At 39.6% G+C, this 21,046-nt stretch overlaps 1 long non-coding RNA gene across 1 annotated transcript; it reads left to right on the top strand.

The window, feature by feature from the left end:
* Positions 1 to 3,561: 3,561 nt before the first annotated feature.
* Positions 3,562 to 8,396, top strand: LOC124162429. The gene is made up of 4 exons (XR_006865557.1): positions 3,562 to 3,694; positions 5,115 to 5,278; positions 5,354 to 5,596; positions 7,953 to 8,396. It is a non-coding gene; the product is annotated as an uncharacterized LOC124162429 (long non-coding RNA).
* Positions 8,397 to 21,046: the final 12,650 nt, after the last annotated feature.

Here is a 21,046-nt window from a genome sequence, read left to right as displayed (position 1 = left end):
TTTTTTTTGGCATAACCGAAAAATAACCCGAGGAAAATAATTTGACTCCTGATTCCCGCACTCTCTCGCGAACCGTTGGAACTACCAGCACTTTTGCCGCTGCTACACGGCTGCCACTGGCTGAGGTTTTCCTGCGCCTCTACCGGCCACAGAGAACATTAAAACCGGTTATTTTTGATGCAATAGAAAAACCTAGTGGACGGTTAAAACCTAAGCGACGAGTACTCGTTGGCATAACCGATGGCAGGCGGGAGAGAAATAACCGGATGAGGGAATACTCGTTGGGGAAACCTATCGCTGTGGGAAGGTTTTTATCAATGGAAAAACCTAGTGGCCGCTTAAAACCTAAGCGACGAGTACTCGTTGGCATAACCGATGGCAGGCGGGAGAGAAATAACCGGATGTGGGAGTACTCGTTGGGAAAACCTATCGCTGTGGGAAGGTTTTTATCAATGGAAAAACCTAGTGGCCGGTTAAAACCTGAGCGACGAGTACTCGTTGGCATAACTAATGGCAGGCGGTTATGGCAGGTTACAGGTACCTATAGGTTTTTTCAATGCATCTCAACTAGTAAAAACTGTAACGAGTATTTGGTTATTCTCCGGTTATTGCAAAATAACCTGAGGAAAATAAGCAAGGCGTTGGAGTAGCTGTTGCGGAAGTTAAATGGATATGAAGTACATGAAATATTATATTAGTTTGCGAAAGCATGCCTGCCATGTGACCAAATTCAATAACACAAATATGAATATTGAAAATTCGGGGGGGAGCCGGTACCCTCTTGGCTGTTTCTACAATCAGGATCGAAAGGGTCGTAGTTCCCCATAACATTCGGGGGGGGGGGGGGTATTATGGACCCCCTAGCTTTTATTAAACTTATTTATATTCAAGCACAGTCATGGTTAGGGGGTTCTGTCACCCCCGGGAGGACCGTAGTCTCGTTAGAAAATCTGGGGGGTTGGACCCCCTTAGATCTCTGTTATAAATTTAGTTATGTTAAAGCATGTCTGCGACATCGTAGTAGCTAGGGAGTCTCAGGGGACCCGGCCGCCATAATAATTCTGGGGGGTGTATGATGACCCCCCTAATTTTTTATGAAGATTTTGTTACTTTCAAGCACGGCTGTATCTGGAGGCGTCCTGGACCCACAGAAGGGGTCGTAGTCCCTCATAAAATTTCGGGGGGCGGGGGGGTTGTGGCCCCCCTAAAGTTTTCGTTTATGACTCACAATCAGTTACATTCAAGCACTGTCATAGTTAGGAGGTCCGGCCCCCCTCTGGAGGACCGTAGTACCGTTAGAAAATCTGGGGGGCGGGACCCCCTTAGCTCTCTGTTATAATTTTAGTTATGCTAAAGCATGTCTGCGACATCGGAGTAGCTAGGGAGTCTCAGGGGACCCGGCCGCCTATACAAATTCGGGGGGGGGGGGTGTCCCGCCCCCCCATATTTTCTAGCGGGACTACGGTCTTACAGGGGGGGCCGGACCTCCTAACTATGACAGTGCTTGAATGTAACTGATTGTGAGTCATAAACGAAAACTTTAGGGGGGCCACAACCCTCCCGCCCCCCGAAATTTTATGAGGGACTACGACCCCTTCTGTGGGTCCAGGACGCCTCCAGATACAGCCGTGCTTGAAAGTAACAAAATCTTCATAAAAAATTAGGGGGGTCATCATACACCCCCCAGAATTATTATGGCGGCCGGGTCCCCTGAGACTCCCTAGCTACTACGATGTCGCAGACATGCTTTAACATAACTAAATTTATAACAGAGATCTAAGGGGGTCCAACCCCCCAGATTTTCTAACGAGACTACGGTCCTCCCGGGGGTGACAGAACCCCCTAACCATGACTGTGCTTGAATATAAATAAGTTTAATAAAAGCTAGGGGGTCCATAATACCCCCCCCCCCCCCCGAATGTTATGGGGAACTACGACCCTTTCGATCCTGATTGTAGAAACAGCCAAGAGGGTACCGGCTCCCCCCCGAATTTTCAATATTCATATTTGTGTTATTGAATTTGGTCACATGGCAGGCATGCTTTCGCAAACTAATATAATATTTCATGTACTTCATATCCATTTAACTTCCGCAACAGCTACTCCAACGCCTTGCTTATTTTCCTCAGGTTATTTTGCAATAACCGGAGAATAACCAAATACTCGTTACAGTTTTTACTAGTTGAGATGCATTGAAAAAACCTATAGGTACCTGTAACCTGCCATAACCGCCTGCCATTAGTTATGCCAACGAGTACTCGTCGCTCAGGTTTTAACCGGCCTCTAGGTTTTTCCATTGATAAAAACCTTCCCACAGCGATAGGTTTTCCCAACGAGTACTCCCACATCCGGTTATTTCTCTCCCGCCTGCCATCGGTTATGCCCAGGGGACTCCATTACAGGAGTCTCCAGATGGGCCAATGGGAAGCCTTTCATCTGTTGCCGTTTGGCGCGCATTTTATTCGATCGCCAACATTGGCCGCATAGCGGCGCCACTAGGCAATAGGATCTGTGTCAGTGTAATTTTCGCCATTAAACTTAATGGAAGTGGGGCGACGCGCTCCGTCTTTAATCGGATTTTTGCAGTAATTTTTGTAGTGAGAGTCGTAGATTCAGTTTTATTCGGCTTTAGCAATGGGGCCTGACCGGCGTTGCTGTGTCCCTGGGTGGAAAGGAGGCTACTATTGCCAAAAGAGACGTAGGAAGGAGCTGGATATACGCAACGAAAGCCTCTTCCAAGCAAGGGTAAGTAAATCACCTTTTTTGGTAGATTTTGATGAAATTATTTAAAATTTGAAACTTTTATTTATTACCGGACTCAAGGTTAATTCCATGAGTGCAACAAGTGATTGTACCGTGAAGCTTTGGGTAGAAATGCAATGTAGCGGCGTGTCTTGGTCGCTGTGTGTGGATGCCGGCATGATTGCAACGTTCCTTTAAGAATATGCATTCAAAGACCAAGAGAATGGAAAGAAATTGGTTTTATCTGTTAAAAAGCTGTGATTATAGTGTAATACTGCTCATTATTAGGAATTATCATGTTGAAACTCACGGGGTCTAGATTAATCTCAGAATTCTGCCATTCGTATTATGCTAATGGCGTCGTTGGTCGTCTTGCGTTGTGGCAGGATTACTATTAATTTGCGCGTGAGCTTTGGAGTTATGTACTTGTATTATTTAATCGGAGCTGCTATTGGATGAATTTTTTTCAGAATGTTGCCCAAATGCAGAAATGGTGGCGGGTGATACCTCGTGAACTGGGAGTTATCGGAACGAGATGTTGGCTTTTAGGACCGCTTTCCAGAGGGATCAATTAAGCGGTGTACCGACATTAAACTTTAAGTCGGTTCCATCGTCAAGTGGCCGGGATCCAGTGCGAAAAAACAGTGGTAATAAATGAGAGCAGCGCTCTCCTAAAAGTGAAGGTGAAGTCCTCGTTTGTCGCTGATTTGTGGTTTTCCACCTATGAAGTGTGCTTAATGCAATATATATATATGTAGTGTCTGTGCAATCGCAAGCTGTGCTTTGAGTCAATATATTTTTATGGGATTTTTCAAGTGTTATTCTATGGAAGAGAGATGTCTAATCCTGGACTCAAAATTCTTAACCTCGCTGATGTTTCTCGTCTCATTGATGATGTGAATGAGTAACAGATATGTGCTGGTCTGTCTGTTCAAGCCGTCAATGGTGAAAGGTAATCACATTACTGTATTTTTTTACTATAGTGTAGTAATTAAGTGGACAGTTTCAAAAATACTCTTTCACTTTTGATGAATTTAATACTGTTGGAGTGTCCTAATTCTGGTCTACATTTGTTATGCTACACTCACTGATTCTTCTGGTTTACTACGCAGTCGACGTTGGATTTACTAATGTGGCGTCATTTGTCCTATTCCTTTCTTGCCTCTTACATCCTTTTAAATCATCTTAGTAAATGTTCATGAAGTAATGGAGCTGGCGAAGAAATAAATTTCGTATTGTAATAGAAGAAATATAATCTATTGTAGATTATGTTTCTTCCCTTCTAATGTCAAATTTATTTTTATGGGGGAGGATGAAGGCAATACTCAGTAGCCTGTTGATGGGTGGGGCGAAATTACTTGATTTTGTTTGCCTTAGGTGTGTGAAATGCGATGCACATGATATGGTAATTGGCCTTATCATATTTCACGAATTTTTTTCCAACATTTCCAACAAATTTCAGCAATCAATATCATGACTTAGGCCTGGTCTACAATGGGATATAAGCTGTAAGTCATTTCTTGTCTCCATTCACAGACTTTACCATAAGAGGGAAACAGTTAAAATTTGAGTGCCTGTATTATGTCTGACACTGAATGCTTGTGTTTTCATAGTGCCTTTTTTTCGTGATATAGAAGTTTGCAGAGTTACTTTTTGTGAATGTAAATATTCCACTCTATTAATGCTCTTATTATATTCTCTTCATAACTACATACCAACTATTAGTTTCAATGCTTTTCACTTTAAGTGGCATGATACAAGTATTTTCAGTGTTATCTGCTCAGGATGATGATATTTTTCCTTCTTATGTGTTAATTTCATTAAAATTCATTAAGTTATGAAATATTGCCCTCCGTTAAGGCTGAACATATATTCCCATGGACACTTGTTTTTTATGCATTTCATATACTCTATGCCTTCACCATTTTCTCAGTGTTTATTATGTAGACATAAGGCTACAGTCAACTGAAATTCTTACCACCTGCGTTCAGTTAGGTGTGGTACTGCGCTGATCACATTGTTTTCCAGCATGTGCTCTTATTGGCTAACTGTATGCCATAAAGATGAACATTGTCCATCTTTTTTATGGCTGAAGTCCATCGTGGAATTCTATTTTGGCTCCTTATGGCTTATGTCCTTTGACTTAAATGTCTCACTGAACCAGCTCATTCACAGTGAATGCAAGTGTTGTCTGTGAAGGCCATGGTAATGTGTGTAGAAATTAGAATTTTTATGTCATCATATAATATATGATACTACATTTAAGCTATGACATGTTAGGGTTGATGATATGTGAGGATTCTTTGTTTTGGTGTTCCTAATATCTCTTCATTCATTCAGTTCTGTCTAGTATCTATTTCTTTTTATTTCAGGTTTATCTCTTTCATTTGGCACGAAGTGGAGTCATGCGGTACATCTACTATTTATTTGAACGCATCAGCTATTGCCCCTCTTAGTTGTTTCAATTGATAATGGATTATAATAGTCTGCTGTTCCTTCTATTTGGCATTTAAGCTATTGGATGTCAGGGTTGATGGTATGTGTGCATTCTTTGTTTTGGTGCTCTAAATATCTTGTCATTCCATCTTATATCTATTTCTCTTTATTTCAGGTGTATTTCTTTCATTTGGTATGAAGCATATTCATGAAACACTACTCTGAAACATTTCAAAGGACAAAGATTCACCATCTATGCCGGTGTTGTTCAGGTACATGGAGATGTGAGGTCAAGGCAGGTTATGGTAGCAACTAAGAAATATGTTCAATGAAAAAATGAGCAGTGAAATTTTTAATAAAACCACTCTTCAGGCAAATATTTCTCAGCTAAAGCTGCCTCATCAGTTGCACTTTGATTGTAAGTTGAAATTTTGTTGAGACTTCTACTTTTGATTTTTAAAATTGATTATGATCAAACCAAGTCTATAGCACTACAGTAAAACCTCTATGTAGTGAACCTCTTTACTTCATAAACCACCATACTTCATACCAAGGATACACCCCCGATACGGCCTAACTATCTCCGCAAATTGTACGGAGACAACTACAGACCATTAATGCAGCTACAATTATGTATATGGATTGACATTTTCAGGGATACATTTTTCACCCTTTTTTTCTTGTAAACCTTTATTATGTCATAGTTTTCACGTTAACCATTAGTTATAGCCATTTTGTTCCATATGAGAGCATACCTAGCAGTAAATATAAGAAAAAAGATATCCAACTATCCTAATCATTTTAAGTGACTGTTGAATTGAGAGAGATCACATAGTTTTCTTTCTAATCATGGTAAAAATAACGTGATGGCGCTCACTTTGCGTTATCATTAAACCAATAAATATATGTTTACTAATGCATGCATGTTTAATTAAATGCATAAAAAAAGACAGTAGTGCCTTTCATTTCCAAAGGATATGAAAAAATGGTGCATATCACCAAAACCTCTCTTTAGTGAATCTCCCATTTTTGTATCAAATTGCATAAATTTTAGCCCCCTCCACTATGATGTAAAGAGGTTTTAATGTGTCAGGAAAACTAATAGTCATAATGGTCTAGTTTTCTATTATTCTATATTAACTATCCAATTATTTGAGCATTTGAATTTTGGGTGTAACTGCAGTTTTTCAATGAATGCAGTCTCAGTCATACTTTTCATCCAAATCTCAAACCGGTGTCCCGCGGTCAAATTTGCATCAAAATTTTTGGACCAAAAATTTTAAATGAATTTGGAACACGGTCCCATAAAACATCAAATTTTAACCTGAGGCAATATGTGAATCAAGCCAAATTATTTTTTTTCATGGTAAAATGACTGAACTATGTCCACTGTAGTTTGTTCTTTGTTCTATTTTAAAAATTATATGTATTTTTCATATCAGTAGAAAAACAACCTGCACATGAAAAATGTTTTAATTTTTGCACTTGCTATGTACTAGAGTCATGTCATGAATATTTACTTGGACATAGAACACAAACATTCATCACACTTGAAGGAAGACCCAACCCTGACCTCCACAGTCGTGAAAAGGAATTTTTTTAGCAACAAAGAGAAAAGAATCTCTAGTATGTATTTTATTTTTAAGGTGGTGGGTCATACCATAAGGAATACTAGAAAAAATAATTTGGCTTGATTCACATATTGCCTCAGGTCAAAACTTGATGTTTTATAGGACCATGTTTTTGACGATAAATTTTCTAAATTCTTGTGAAAAATAACAGTTTAGAGAGTTTTTCAATATCACTTAGCATTACTTTTAATTAGAATTTGAAATCCTCATGACTTCTATAGTAAATGTGCAAATTTTCATAAGAATTTGATGAAAAGTATGGCTGAGACAAATTATTTCCCTCTGGAAGTACAAGTGCCTCTGGTGACCGCATTCATTGAAAAACTGTAGTTTCACCCAAACTTCAAATGTTTTGAAAAAAAACTAGTAGACATAGGCAAGAAATATTTTACACTGTTTCATTCTTACGTGGAAGAATGAAAATTGCCAACTTTCATCAAACTGTGAGTCAGTGGTACTGGTTTTTCATTGGAGGCCATTGTTATGGTTCTTACAGGCTTGGGCCATGGTTATGTAAAATGGACAATAGAGGGGAAATTTCTCACCATTGACGTGTTGAGAAAGTATTGGTTTTGACTTTATTCATAAGTTTTCATTAGTAAGTAGAGTTTTTCAAATTTTTGAGTCTTTAATTTTCTGTTGGTGGCGGTGGTTATTGGTTCCGCTGTCCCTTCAGTCATATGTGAAAATAAAACTTTTCCTGAGCATTCAAGTGGTGATTAACTCTCATATACCCTTTTGTGAAGTGTTAGCATATCAGACAGGGGCAGATCCAGGATTTTGTTTTGGGGGGCACAAGGATACCTCGTAATACAAAACGAATGCAATGATAATGGGCAACAATATTAACGCAATTAAAAATCTTGTATATTATTTAAGGGTCTGGAGGGCACGTGCCCCCTCCCCCCCCCTGGATCCGCCTATGATAGATACCTGTGATAATTATGTGAAGTATGCATCTTTGGTAGTTATGTTTTCCGTGCTTTAACTCCTTGGTGGTTTTAATCATTGCTATTCAACTTTGCAACCTACCTCGTATTACCTTGAGTGAACTAACTCCTGCTTTGCATTGCTTCAAATTGCTGTTCATTATACGCATGCCCATGGTGTACACATTTCTTATTTGCATTTTCAATATTACAGATCAATGTTACTAGCACCCGTTGGCATTGTGAGACTCCTGCACCTTTTTTGAACATATGGCTGTGGTGAACTGAATCACATCCCACCCATTTCTGGTTTTGCAAGAGGCTACACAAGCAGCAGCTGCTCAAAGATATGCTTTGATTGGCCAAACATCATCTATAAGAAAGAACATTGACTACTTTTCTTACAACTTATGCCCATTGTGGAATAGTATTTTGGCTCCCTTCTGGAATATATCATTGTTGTTCTACCGTGAAAGTGTACATTAATTACGGCTGACTTCAAAAATATGGAAATGGAAGGGCTATTGCATGAGAAAATGCTGTGGTGAGAATAACCTTGATTGTGTCCGTGGAGTCAAAGTTTTTGTGCTACATTTTTGTGAACTGTCTTTTGAACCACCTTTTATTATGTCAAATAAATACTGAGCATGATTTTCAATTTGACTTTATCTTTTTCTGCTCTTCTGTATGAGTTAACTTTTTTCAGCAACTTAGTGTTGTAGAGGCATTTCACTTGAAGTGAAAGAACTATGATTCATTCATTTAAAAATTGTTCTGATAGGTTGCACTAATCTTCAGTAATTATTTCGCATTGCCATCAACTTCCTGCTGCTCACTTATACTTAATTCATCCTTTTATGAATCAAGTTCTAAGGGTACTGTTTTTATATTAAATGGGTATCAATTTTCTGTGAAGTCATAATACATATCTTTCCTAATAAGTGAATTGCATCAAGTAATGTGATAGCTGTCTTTATTACATACCGTCTTGGTTGTTGTGCAGTCTTGAGGTACTAGTATTGGAATGATTGGGAGGCATCACCTCTTTGTTGAGGAGATTTGTTCATCTACGGCCATGGATCCATTGATCACAGTAAAGGATATCAAAATATGTTATATAATATATATGTTTCCAGCTTAGGAATATTATTGATGCTTACATGGGCATAGCCAGGACTACCTGGAGGGGCAGGGGGGGGAGAGAAGGAAACCCTCCTCTGAGGGAAATGATAATATTTTATGCTATTTTGGGCCTTTAAATTATGAAATTCGTGGGTTGTCATGAAGCTATTTTGAGAACAATGGTTAAGTAAAATAATTTTTTTACGTCAGTATGTTTTCCTTCAAAAAATAATGTTTGGGGGAGGACGTGACACCGTGGCTTCTCCTTGGGATGGTGAAATGCCCATGGTACGACGTGAAAGTTCTGGGCGTGATCAAGACGTCAGACGGTAGGGAGATAGCCAGTGCGTTAAATGTGGATGCGTCAAAAAATTGCTAATAACAGATTCCCCCTTGCTTGTCAGCTCTGATTTTTCATTTTGGTCGATGGTAGAAGTGGTCGGATTGTTTCATTTCAGTTGGCAATCGCCTCACATGCTTTACTTGTGTGGTTAATGTGATTTACTGGCTCAGTTACGTATTGCTGCCGTGTATGTGAATGCGTCAAAAAATTGCTAATAACAGATTCCCCCTTGATTGTCAGCTCTGATTTTTCGTTTTGGTCGATGGTAGGAGTGATCAGATTGTTTCATTTCAGTTGGCAATTGCCTCACATGCTTTACTTGTGTGGTTAATGTGATTTACTGGCTCGGTTCCGTATTGCTGCCGTGTATTTCGTCGTGAAAGATAGACACTTTTGCCTGGTGGCGCCGCCAGTGGCGATGTTTGAAAACTGAATATAATGCGCGCGGAGCGACAACAATTCTTGCGGCGTACTTGAGAATCCTCTATTGTAATATTCGTGGGTTATGCCAACGAGTACTCGTCGCTTAGGTTTTAATCGGCCACTAGGTTTTTCTATTGCATCAAAAATAACCGGTTTTAATGTTCTCTGTGGCCGGTAGAGGCGCAGGAAAACCTCAGCCAGTGGCAGCCGTGTAGCAGCGGCAAAAGTGCTGGTAGTTCCAACGGTTCGCGAGAGAGTGCGGGAATCAGGAGTCAAATTATTTTTCGGTTATGCCAAAAATAATTTAATTGTCAGGTAAATGGCAGAAAAACAACCGGTTTTTAATAGGCTTATCAAAGAAAAAACAAGGAAGACTCTACGCTAAACTTCAGCACGAAGAAAGAAGACGAAATTAAAAAATGCGGTAGGTTTTTTAAGAATCGAAGATATGCAACACGCAATGATTTAGGTTATTTAACCTGAATAAAACCGGTTTTTTTCATCCGGTTATAATACTCAGGTACTGATATCACTCAAAATAACCGGTTAACCTAACACCGGTTTTTTTCTCATAACCGCCCATCCCTACGGCGAACACGACCCAACTAAACACAACTTCGTCTCTGGCCAGGGAATCTCTCCGGAGGGGTGGCGAATCAAGGGGGGGGGCAAAGGGAGCGGAGGCGAATAGGGTGGGGGCAAAGGGAGGGGCAAAGGGAGGGGCAAAGGGAGGGGCAAAGGGAGGGGCGGGGAAACGGTACACACGCCAACGAGGAGGGACTGAGGTTGGCGGGTGTGGTGAGGGGGGGAGGAAGAAGGGGCGATTTCGAACAAAACCCACCTTCTCTCCACCACCATGTCGCTCATGAATGAGTCTTTCACGATGAACGATTCATCTGAACGGAGAGAGTGAATGTAGTCGCAGATTGCAATAGGCTTGTTCACCATTAGCATCCCATTGTCTTTTGTTGATAAGAGTGAAAAATAAGGATCTGTCTTTATTAAATTTTTTAATGGGACCCTTATTTCTTTATCTATTCGCCTTGAAATATTTTGGCAGGTGAATTAATGACGCCGCGAACTCACATCCTCGCCCATGCGAATATCTGCATTTACTCACAGAGACAGTAATAGTGTAATAGTAATCGGGGGCGATTTTAATCTTCCATCCATAAACTGGGATACTTACACCGTAAAAACGAATTCAAGGAATAGAGAAATCAGCGAGGTATTACTCAACATACTTGCAAATCACTCTCTAGCACAAGTAGTTGACAAACCTACGAGAGGAAATAAGATATTAGACCTTTTAGCAGTAAGCCATCCTATGTTGATAAAACAATTCGATATTATTGACGGTATAAGCGATCATCGAGTAATCTTTGCAACGTTAAACATTGATGTAGTGTCAGCCGTAAAACCTAAACGCAAAATTTACTTATTTGATAAATGCAACTTCACTAAATTTGGCGAGATGCTTAATGACTACTACAAAAAATTCGTAGTTACATCAAAGGACCAAAGCACAGATGCGACATGGAAACACTTCCTAGAAATTCTGCGCCAAGAAATCAACGAACATATTCCGCAAAAACTGAAGTGTGATAATAAAGAACCTCGCTGGTACAATAACGATGTCAGAAGGGAACTTAGGAAACAGAGAAAACTATACAACTTGTACAGAAAATCCATCACGTCACGTAGTAAATCGAAGGAACTTGAAGCTAAAGAAAGTTACGCTGCACAACGCTCAATGACCAAGAAATCAATGCGAAAGGCAATGTGAAAGTTTAAGAAAAAAGTACTCGGTGAATTACTCGAAGAAAATCCGAAATCCTTTTGGTCGTACGCGAGAGAGCTCCAGGGAAAACATTCAACCGTAGATTCTTTATTTGATAAAGATGGTAAACTAGTCACCGAAAATATTGACAAAGCTAACACTTTAAATTTCCACTTCGAAAGTGTATACACTACTGACGATACTCAGTTCAATTTAGACATCCCATATACTGAGGATTCGATGGAAGAAATATCTATACAACGTGATGGGATAACTAAACAACTACAATCGATTAAGAATAGTAAATCTCCGGGTCCGGAGGGAATACCCGCGCGTGTCCTCAGGGAGTTAGCTCCACAGATCGCACCTTATTTAGAGATCATATTCAAGAAGTCACTCTCCGAAGGGAAGTAACCGCCAGACTGGAAAATTGCAAGCGTTACACCCATATTCAAAAAGGGAAACAGACATGACCCAGGCAACTACCGTCCGAATTCATTAACATCGATTATAGGCAAGATACTTGAGCATATCGTCGTTAGCAATATCATAACTTTCTTGGACAGACGTAACTTCTTCCATGACTGTCAGCACGGATTCCGAAAAGATAGATCATGCGAAACACAGCTCGCGCTCTTTCTTCACGACGTTATAAAATCTGGTGAATCGAAAAGACAAGTTGACGCACTGTTTCTAGATTTTAAGAAAGCGTTCGACACTGTACCTCACAAAAAACTTTTATACAAATTACAGTCATGCGGATTAAACGAGACAGTTGTAAACTGGATCCGCGACTTTCTCAGAGATCGTAAACAAAAAGTAGTTCTCGACGGTATTAGCTCTGATGTTGTAAAAGTTACATCAGGTGTTCCACAAGGAAGCGTAATCGGCCCCCTGTTGTTCATTATATACATTAATGATCTCTGCTCCCGCATTAGCAGTAAAATACATTTATTTGCTGACGACGGTGTCATCTATCGCGAAATTAGTGATCAATCTGACTATGAAATTCTATCATCTGACTTAAACAACGTTCATTTGTGGAGCCAAGAGTGGGGACTCAAACTTTATCTGAGCAAATGCATGGCGGTACATTTCTTGCGGAATTCGTCCATCTCTAACCACGTTTATGCAGTGGATGGCATTAATGTAAAGGCAACAGACGAAGTGAAGTACCTGGGAGTTACGATAACCTCGAACCTCACGTGGGGAACACATATAAAGTATATTTGCGGCACAGCCCTGAAGAAATTAGGATTCGTGAAGCGTATTGTGGGAAGATTTTCGGATGAGAAAGTAAAGGAAAGGTGCTATTTCGCTCTCGTCCGACCGCACCTGGAATATGCAGCGAGCATATGGGATCCGGTGCAGATAGACTTAATCCGCGAACTGAATAAAATTCAAAGGAAGGCTGCGCGTTTCATCAAAAACTGCTACGGGCGTACAGACAGTGTTACCCAGATGTTAAGCGAGTTAGGCTGGGAGCCGTTGGAGACTCGGAGGCTGCGCGCTAGGCTTAGATTGCTTGAACAATTGAGAATGGATATCTTTAAGAGCGACACAGTGAACATAATATTGGAGCCACCCTATATTTCCAGGTTCGATAGAAGTGATAAATTAAGAGAGATGTTTTGCCGAACGGATAGATATGCGAATTCGTTTTTCCCCTGAACCATAAAGGACTTTAATAAACGCTAGTCCCAACTTCGTTTGAGCACTTAATTTTTTTTTTTTAGCTGTGAACGGCTGGTGTCCTAACACCCCCTGCCACACGCCTTTTAGGCGGCTTGCGGGGTATTATGCAGATGTAGATGTAGATGCGTGTCACGTGGTTCCAAACTGTTCCCTCTCCAGTGAGCGATTCTCTCTTTACCCGATCAAAAATAAATGAACCGAGTCCGAGAAATCAAAAATTCATCAAAATGAACGCTTTATGGCGGATTGACCTGTCTCGCTGGCATCCGAAACTCACTGTTCCCATAGTATATAAATACCATGCCACACGTTGACTCAACGACGAGAAACCTTGGAGCGTTCGGCACAAAATCTGCATCTGTCATGTGCTATTATACCAAGTGCCCGATCACACAAATTCCTCGGCGTCTATCTGGACAATAAGCGAACTTTCCTCCCCCACTTGAAATACAGTTCCAAATAAGCCATCAAAGCACGGTAAGCTGTTTATTCACTTTGTTCCCCTTCCTCCCCGCACTCCCCTTGAATCCGACTGTATATTGCAATAGTTCGTTTTCACTTCTCTACGGCTGCGAAATTTTCGCAAATAACAAATCCATCGGAAACAAATTAGAATCCTTCCAAAATAAATCCATTCGCCTTCTCCTTAACCTCTCCCGACTCACCAAAATGAAAGACGCACGCTGCGCTCACGGTGTTCCGTGCAATAATGAATTCATCAATAAACTTGTGAAAAGTCCAGGCTCAGGGGAACAAACAACAATTTACTTACAGACATTTGGAATTATGATTCTACTATCCCAACAACATACAGACTGCCTCAACAAGCTACTCTTCTATGAGTCTTTCCTTCTCTTAGATTTAAGTATTTCAATGTCTTTTACTTTTTGCCAATTGTCCACAAAAAAAAGAGAGAAAAAAACAAAACCCAATAAAAAAATTATAAAATATGAATAAAGTTATTGCTTTCAATATGAATAAAAACAGAGATAAGAAATGCCATAAACAACAAAAAAAGATATTTTAAAAAAAACTAAAAAAATAAAAAATAAAACATATAAAAAAATGGAAATATAAGCAATAACAACAAATAAAAAAAATGGAAATATAAGCAATAACAACAAATAAAAAAAGAGAGACTATCATGCAAACGTGGACAAAATTTTGATCTTTTTTCTTCATCATCAACATCAGTCAACAATCCTAAGATTGGTTTAACGCAGCTCTCCATTTCTCTCTCCTAACCACTAATCTCTTCATAGCTACATATTTATTCTCTTTTAAATCCTTTATAACCTGCCCTATATAACTCATTCGGGGCCGTCCCTTGCCCTTTTTCCCTTCCACTTGTCCTTCAACGATTGTCTTCATCATACCATCGTGCCTCAAAATGTGGCCAACTAAGTTGTCCCTTCTTCTGCTTAATGTTTCTAGGAGGCTTCTCTTTTCTCCTACTCTCCTTAGCACTTCATGGTTACTCACACGGTCAATCCATTTTATCTACATCATTCTTCGGTAGCACCACATTTAGAATGCTTCCACTCTTGACTTCTCTGCTGCTGTCAACGTCCAAGCCTCGCTTCCATAGAGAAACATACTCCATAGGTAGCATCTGATGAATTGTTTCCTTACTTATATGCTGGTATTTTCAGCTGTAAGAAGATTCTTCTTTTTGTAGGAAGCCCTCTTCGCCTGCGCTATTCTACTGTGTATTTCTTTCTTGCTCCGTCCATCGCTGGTAATTCGGTTTCCCAGGTAAGAGAACTCGTTCACCTCTTCAAGCTTATGCTGTCCTAGGTTGATGTTTGTTTTAGCCTCCTCTCTTTTACTGTAAACTAATAGCTTAGTCTTCTTTTTGTTGATTTTCAGCTGATATCTGGCCATTACTGAGGAAGGACAGGCTTGCTACAAGAGAATAATCAACGAGATTTGCCGCCAAGCGAGGAAAGCCAGAGAATCGTGGATGAGAAACATATGTGAGGACGTACAAGATAACCTCGTAAAAGAGAAAGTGGAAGCGGCCTATAGAATAGTGAGGAACCATTTCAAGGAACGAACACACAAAATGTAATACCATAAGGGATAGGAATGGAAGCTTTCTGCTTGATTTCGTTGATGGCTTTCTCTATGTAAAGATTAAAAATTAAGGGGAAAAGCGCACAACCTTGTCTCACCCCTTTTCTTATTCTTGCTTCTGCACCGTTTGGTCCACATTTGATCACAGCTACTTGGTTTTTATACAAACTATGAATAATTCTACGACCATTGTAGAGTACGCCGATTTCTTTCAGAATTCTAAGCATTGAATTCCATTCCACGTTATCAAATGCCCTCTCTAAATCGACAAATGCTATGAAAGTCGGTTTGTTTTTCTCCATTCTCTTCTCTATGATCATCCTAAGAGCCAAAATTGCTTCCCTTGTGCCCCTGCTTTTCCTAAATCCGAATTGGTCCTCATCCAGGAATTCTTCTGCTCTTCGTTCAATTCTCCTGTAAATTATTCTTGTCAGAATCTTCGACGCATGTGTCGTCAGGCTTATGGTCCTAAATTCTTCGCAATTCTCAGCTCTCTTCTTTTTGGGTATGGGATGATGATGTTCTTCTCGAAGTCACTAGGTAAATCTCTTGTTGAGTACATATCGCAGATAGTTTTATACAGTTGAGTTAAGACCTTTTCTCCTGCATTTTTATTAACTCTGCTTGAATGTCATATATTCCTGGGGCCTTATTCTTTCGCAGGTCTCTTACTGCATCGTCAAATTCCGATCTTAAGATGCTTGCTCCAATGTCATCCTTTTCAACTTCACTTTCCTCTTCGAGAACTTTTGAGCTAAGTTTGCTCCCGTTGTATAATTTCTCCAGGTATTCCTTCCATCTCTCGGCTTTGTCTTCGTTTTCAATTAGAATGTTTCCATTCCTGTCCCTTATGCTATTACATTTTGTGTTTCGTTCCTTGAAATGGTTCCTCACTATTCTATAGGCCGCTTCCACTTTCCCTTTTACGAGGTTATTTTGTACGTCCTCACATATGTTCCTCATCCACGCTTCTCTGGCTTTCCTCGCATGGCGGCAAATCTCGTTCCTTATTCTCTTGTAGCAAGCCTGTCCTTCCTCAGTATTCGTATTCTTATACTTTCTCCTTTCTTCAATGAGGTCTAGGATTTCATCCGTGATACATGGCTTTTTCTTAACACATTTTCTTATCCCTAGAACTTCTCTAGTGGCCTCCTGAAATCCACTTCTTAAGGTAGTCCAGTTATTCTCAACTGAGTTTTCAGACTGATCTAGTCCTATCTTGCGCTCCACTACTTCTTGAAAGGCCTGTTGATTTTTTGGCTTCTTAAGTTTCTCTAATTGCCAGGTGTTCTTTGCTGATTTCTTCAATTTCTTGAATTTCAGATGGTATTTCATCATCACTAGATTATGATTACTGTCAATATCTGCCCCCGGGTAGCTTTTACAGGCCTTTATGTGGTTTCTAAACTTCTGCTTCACTAAAATATAGTCTAGTTGAAATCTTCTTTTGTCTCCTGGCATTTTCCATGTGTATCTTCTTCGCACGTGATTCTTAAATGGAGTGTTCGCAACCACTAATTTGTGTTCTGTGCAGAACTCTAACAGCCTTTCTCCTCTTCCATTTCTATTTCCTAATCCATATTTTCCGGTTATTCTTCAATCCTGGCCTTCGCCGACGACAGCGTTCCAATCACCTAAAACAATTAGGTTTTCTTCACCCCTTACCTTTTTGATTACTTCCTTTATATCATCGTAGACGTCTTCAACTTCTTCATCCTCGTAGTCTATCGTGGGCATGTAGACTTGTACCACTACGGTATCTACTGGCTTACTCTCTATCTTCACCATAACTATCCTTTCATTGTACTGTAGGAGGCTTTTCACACGCATTCCGGCGCTCTTTCTGAGCATTATCCCAACCCCAGCATTACCGTTCAGGGATCCTGTGTGTATAATCCTATAGCTTCCACTCCAAAAGTCTCCCTCCTCAGGCCATTTCATTTCGCTGATTCCTAGCACGTCGATATTCAATCTTTCCATTTCCACTTTAAGGTTTTCTAGCTTACCGCAAGTCCTGAGTGATCTCACGTTCCATGTACCTATCCTCGTAACTTTATCACAATTGACCGATATACCCTCTCGGGTAGTCCCCGCCCGGAGATCCGAATGGGGGACTAGTTTACCTCCGGAATTTTTTACCTGAGAGAATTCCATCATGTCAGACAATTTAAAGTTGGAGTAGCTGCGCCTCCTCGGGATAATAATGTGGTGGTTTCCCCTTGCCTTCCACATCGCAGTACTACAATCGTTTAAGTAAATGTTACCACGCCTGAAGTGCAATGAGTGTCGCTGTACTGACCATCGTGATCTCCACCTTCACTCATATGAAGAAGAGCTGCTGCCCTCTCCTCCGGGTGATGTGAGGCATAATTGTTGGCGGCCTCTCATCGCCAAGTCACGGTATCTTCACAGGTTTAGTGTATCATTTAGATGGCCTATCTCACCCAGGGATATACCCTTACCACCTCGGATAACCGCCGCTTTTTGTCCACGACTCATTCGCGACTCGGGCTCCCATTGGCTTGACGTCACTGTAGACCCAACTTTCAGCGCCATTTCAAATTCTAGCCTTTCCGCGGGCGTAACTGCTTACCGCAGCGAGTTCTTGAAGTTACCCTCTATCGAACACTACAAGCCGAATTTAAATTGAATGCCGATTTATGAAAATAATGATGTTTAGATTTAAAAAAAGATAAATCTGTGTATTCAGATGCTTTCATTTCCTGATGAAGTGATGAAATGGGAAGGTGTGCGAGTTAATTCCGTGTCCACACTTCCTTCCAGTAACTCTCAAAACACTGTTTTCCTTGCTACTTCTGCAATATAATTTAAACCTAGATTAATATGACTGGGAAGAGAATGCGCCAAAAACGAATTAGTTGCTTCAAAATATTACAGTTCCGCCACTTTTTAAGTAGAAATTGTGCTCGTTTTCATTCCTCGCCGGGCTTTGATAATATATAAAATAAAGAAAATTATGCAAGAGGACATTGAAATCCTTTACTTCAATGGGAAGAAAAAAATAAGCATATAGAATGAAAAGAGTGGTAAATTTACCGTTATTACCAATTTCAAATCATTCGAAATAGGAATTCAAAGTGATCACACGTTAAGCAAAAAATCATACATATGAAACGGAATTAACTTCAATATTATGCTGAGAGAAATAAGGATTCCCCGCTAAAATAATTTCTAGAAATGGAAAATGAACCACCAACAATTGCCGTTATCAAAACAGCACCATATTTGCCCGCTTTAGTGGAGAACAGCCTTCCAATCAGAGGACTCTTCTCTATCTTACATCCCACAGAAAGTTTCCACTGTAACCTTTGGTCAAAAATTCTAAAAGAAAAATGTTTCATGGCACCAAAAAGCACTGCAGGAAACAAATTCAATAATTTTCAGTGACAATTGCTGAAACAAAAACTTAGACTAATGCATATCAGCTATTTGGTCGATCATGAGTCTGTTGTAGAAATTTAGCTCCACCGTCAAGGTTCATTTTGAAGAGGGTATAAATAATAAGACTCAATAATTTATGTAAAAGGATTTACTGAACAATTTTTAAAATCTTTTTAGTGGTACCACCAAATTTGATCTTCCTTGTTGCATTTTTTTGTTCAAACATTTTATTCTTGTGAAGACCCTCTGCTTGGCGTAACATTTAATAATTGCTTTGACCAAGTTGGAGAGAGAGCTCAGAACATTGGTAATTTGTCGAATTAGTCCTAATAAGAGGGTGGAGTCTACTTCATTACAGTTTGCAAGTAAATATAAACGCGAAAGAGTACATAAAAATATTATATGGTTTGACTCAATCAATATTTATAAGTTTATAAAGGCTATTCTTAACCAATTTACTAGTTCGAGAGAAAATATTATGATTGAAATTAACGCAATTTTCTTTTATGTGAACTACGACTTAACACTTGATTCCTGATAAATATTTTTATACACGCTAAACTTTTCTGTCCCTAAATTAATAAACAATTTTGCGCATCCGTGGCCTCGAAAATATCTCAATAGCTCTCAAAGTCATACGAAAGGACTCAAATTTACAGAATTAGTACTAGAAATTTGTTTACCTGAAATCTTACCATTGGCACACGATGCACAGTGGGCTAGAATCGAAAAAAGCTGGCCAAAACCTCAAAATCGATTTTTTTGAGCTAGGAAGTTGAAACTTCGCATACACATTCTCAAATAAATTGTGCATAACTACCCTGATTATTTTGGTCCTGTGTTTTCACTTTAACAATATATGTGAGGTCAAAGTTGAGCAAATTTAGCGAAAAACGACCACCCTCGATTTTTTCTGAAAATTGCCGAATTTATCCTCGTGCAGTGGTTTTATAAATTCTTTTATCGACAAAAATGTTATACCATCTTAATTGACACTTCTTATTCTTTCATTTGAAAGGTTTTTAAAGATTTTGTTTCATCAATAACCATAGATACATAACAAAATGGCGGAGCCTGTTTTCAACCCATTTTTTACATAAACGTAGAAAAAAAGTAGACATTGTCACCGGCTTACACTAAGTAACTTATATCATGTCGTTATTTGAAGCTTTTACATTGTGAATCTAAAGTCAAACCTTGCACCAATTTGCAACCCCGAATTTTAAATCGTTTTTTCGAACGCACGGACGACTCCGGTTCTGGCCGGCGGCGGCGGAGAGTACGGCGACGCGGCAAGCGGGTGGATGCAATATGGTCTCATTCACTTTTATGTGTGGATAACAGATATATTATTGACAGAAGATAATCACCAGAAAGTAAAATTTATAAATATTGCTACGAATGACTCTCATTATGCAATCGTTGGGCACTACAAGAGGTGCACTGAAAGGTTTCTTTCTTTGAGTGCATTCCATGGAGAATGGACTTAAATCGCGTTCTTAAAGTGGGGAAACGGACTCTTTTACTAACTAATAAACTTTTAAAAAATAACAGTTAATATATTCCTTAAACGTGATGGAAAATGGCTCAATACAGTACTTGATTTTGCCGAATTTTGCCAAATCAAGTACTGTCTTGGTGCTTGAAGAGTTCATTATTCTTATTTAGTTTATATTCTTGATTTAAAGCAATTAATAACTATTCCTTATGCAGCACAATTCACATGTTGCTCTAGTTTAGCCAGTGCAGATGGACGTCAATTCATGTTTTCAGGGTTGTATCGAAAGAACGAATAGGAGGAAAACGAGTGCAAAAGGAAGATACAGTGACCATCCTCGGAGGCAAGAAGAACTCTTGCCAAGTGGATAAAATGCAACCCCGAATATTATGTTATGTCAGATTAAGAGGCCCTCTCAATAAGTAATTGTGTCCATGCAGCTCACCAAATTTCGGTGCAAGAATCTTCGAAAATCTGAAATGCCAGGGATATAATATTAACCCCAGCGATGAGATAGTGACGCGAGCATATGATTTCACTTACCCGAGTGAAATTATTGTAGCAGAGGTTATATAAGAAGTTTCCAAAAATGGTTCTGTTCTCTTACTGCGACTCGAATCTTAACGTGCATTTCCACAGATCCTAGTTTCGGGTCGCATATAAAGTGCACTTTAATTTGCAAACACGGCTTTGATAGCAGTGAGGACATGCGAAATATAATTGCACGTGGGAACGAGGGCCTATGTCTCATGAATTATTGCTCGTGAGCACCTTTGTGCCTTCTTGTTTAGGTAAAAAATGCTGTTCGTTAGGCGAAGCATGAAACAGGCACGAGTATTCAAAAGTCATCACAATTATTCTAGATTTCCTCTCCAAATAATTTAATTTTCTCTCTCTCTCTCACTGACGCTTTTAATACAATTATGGTATGCCACCAACCGTGCATAAGGTCTTCATTCAAGGAGCTGA

This window comes from Ischnura elegans, chromosome 7, assembly GCF_921293095.1.
Source record: "Ischnura elegans chromosome 7, ioIscEleg1.1, whole genome shotgun sequence".
Taxonomy (NCBI): Eukaryota; Metazoa; Arthropoda; class Insecta; order Odonata; family Coenagrionidae; genus Ischnura; species Ischnura elegans.
Note: the sequence above shows the minus strand (reverse complement) of the source record. Positions and strands in the feature narration are given on the sequence as shown.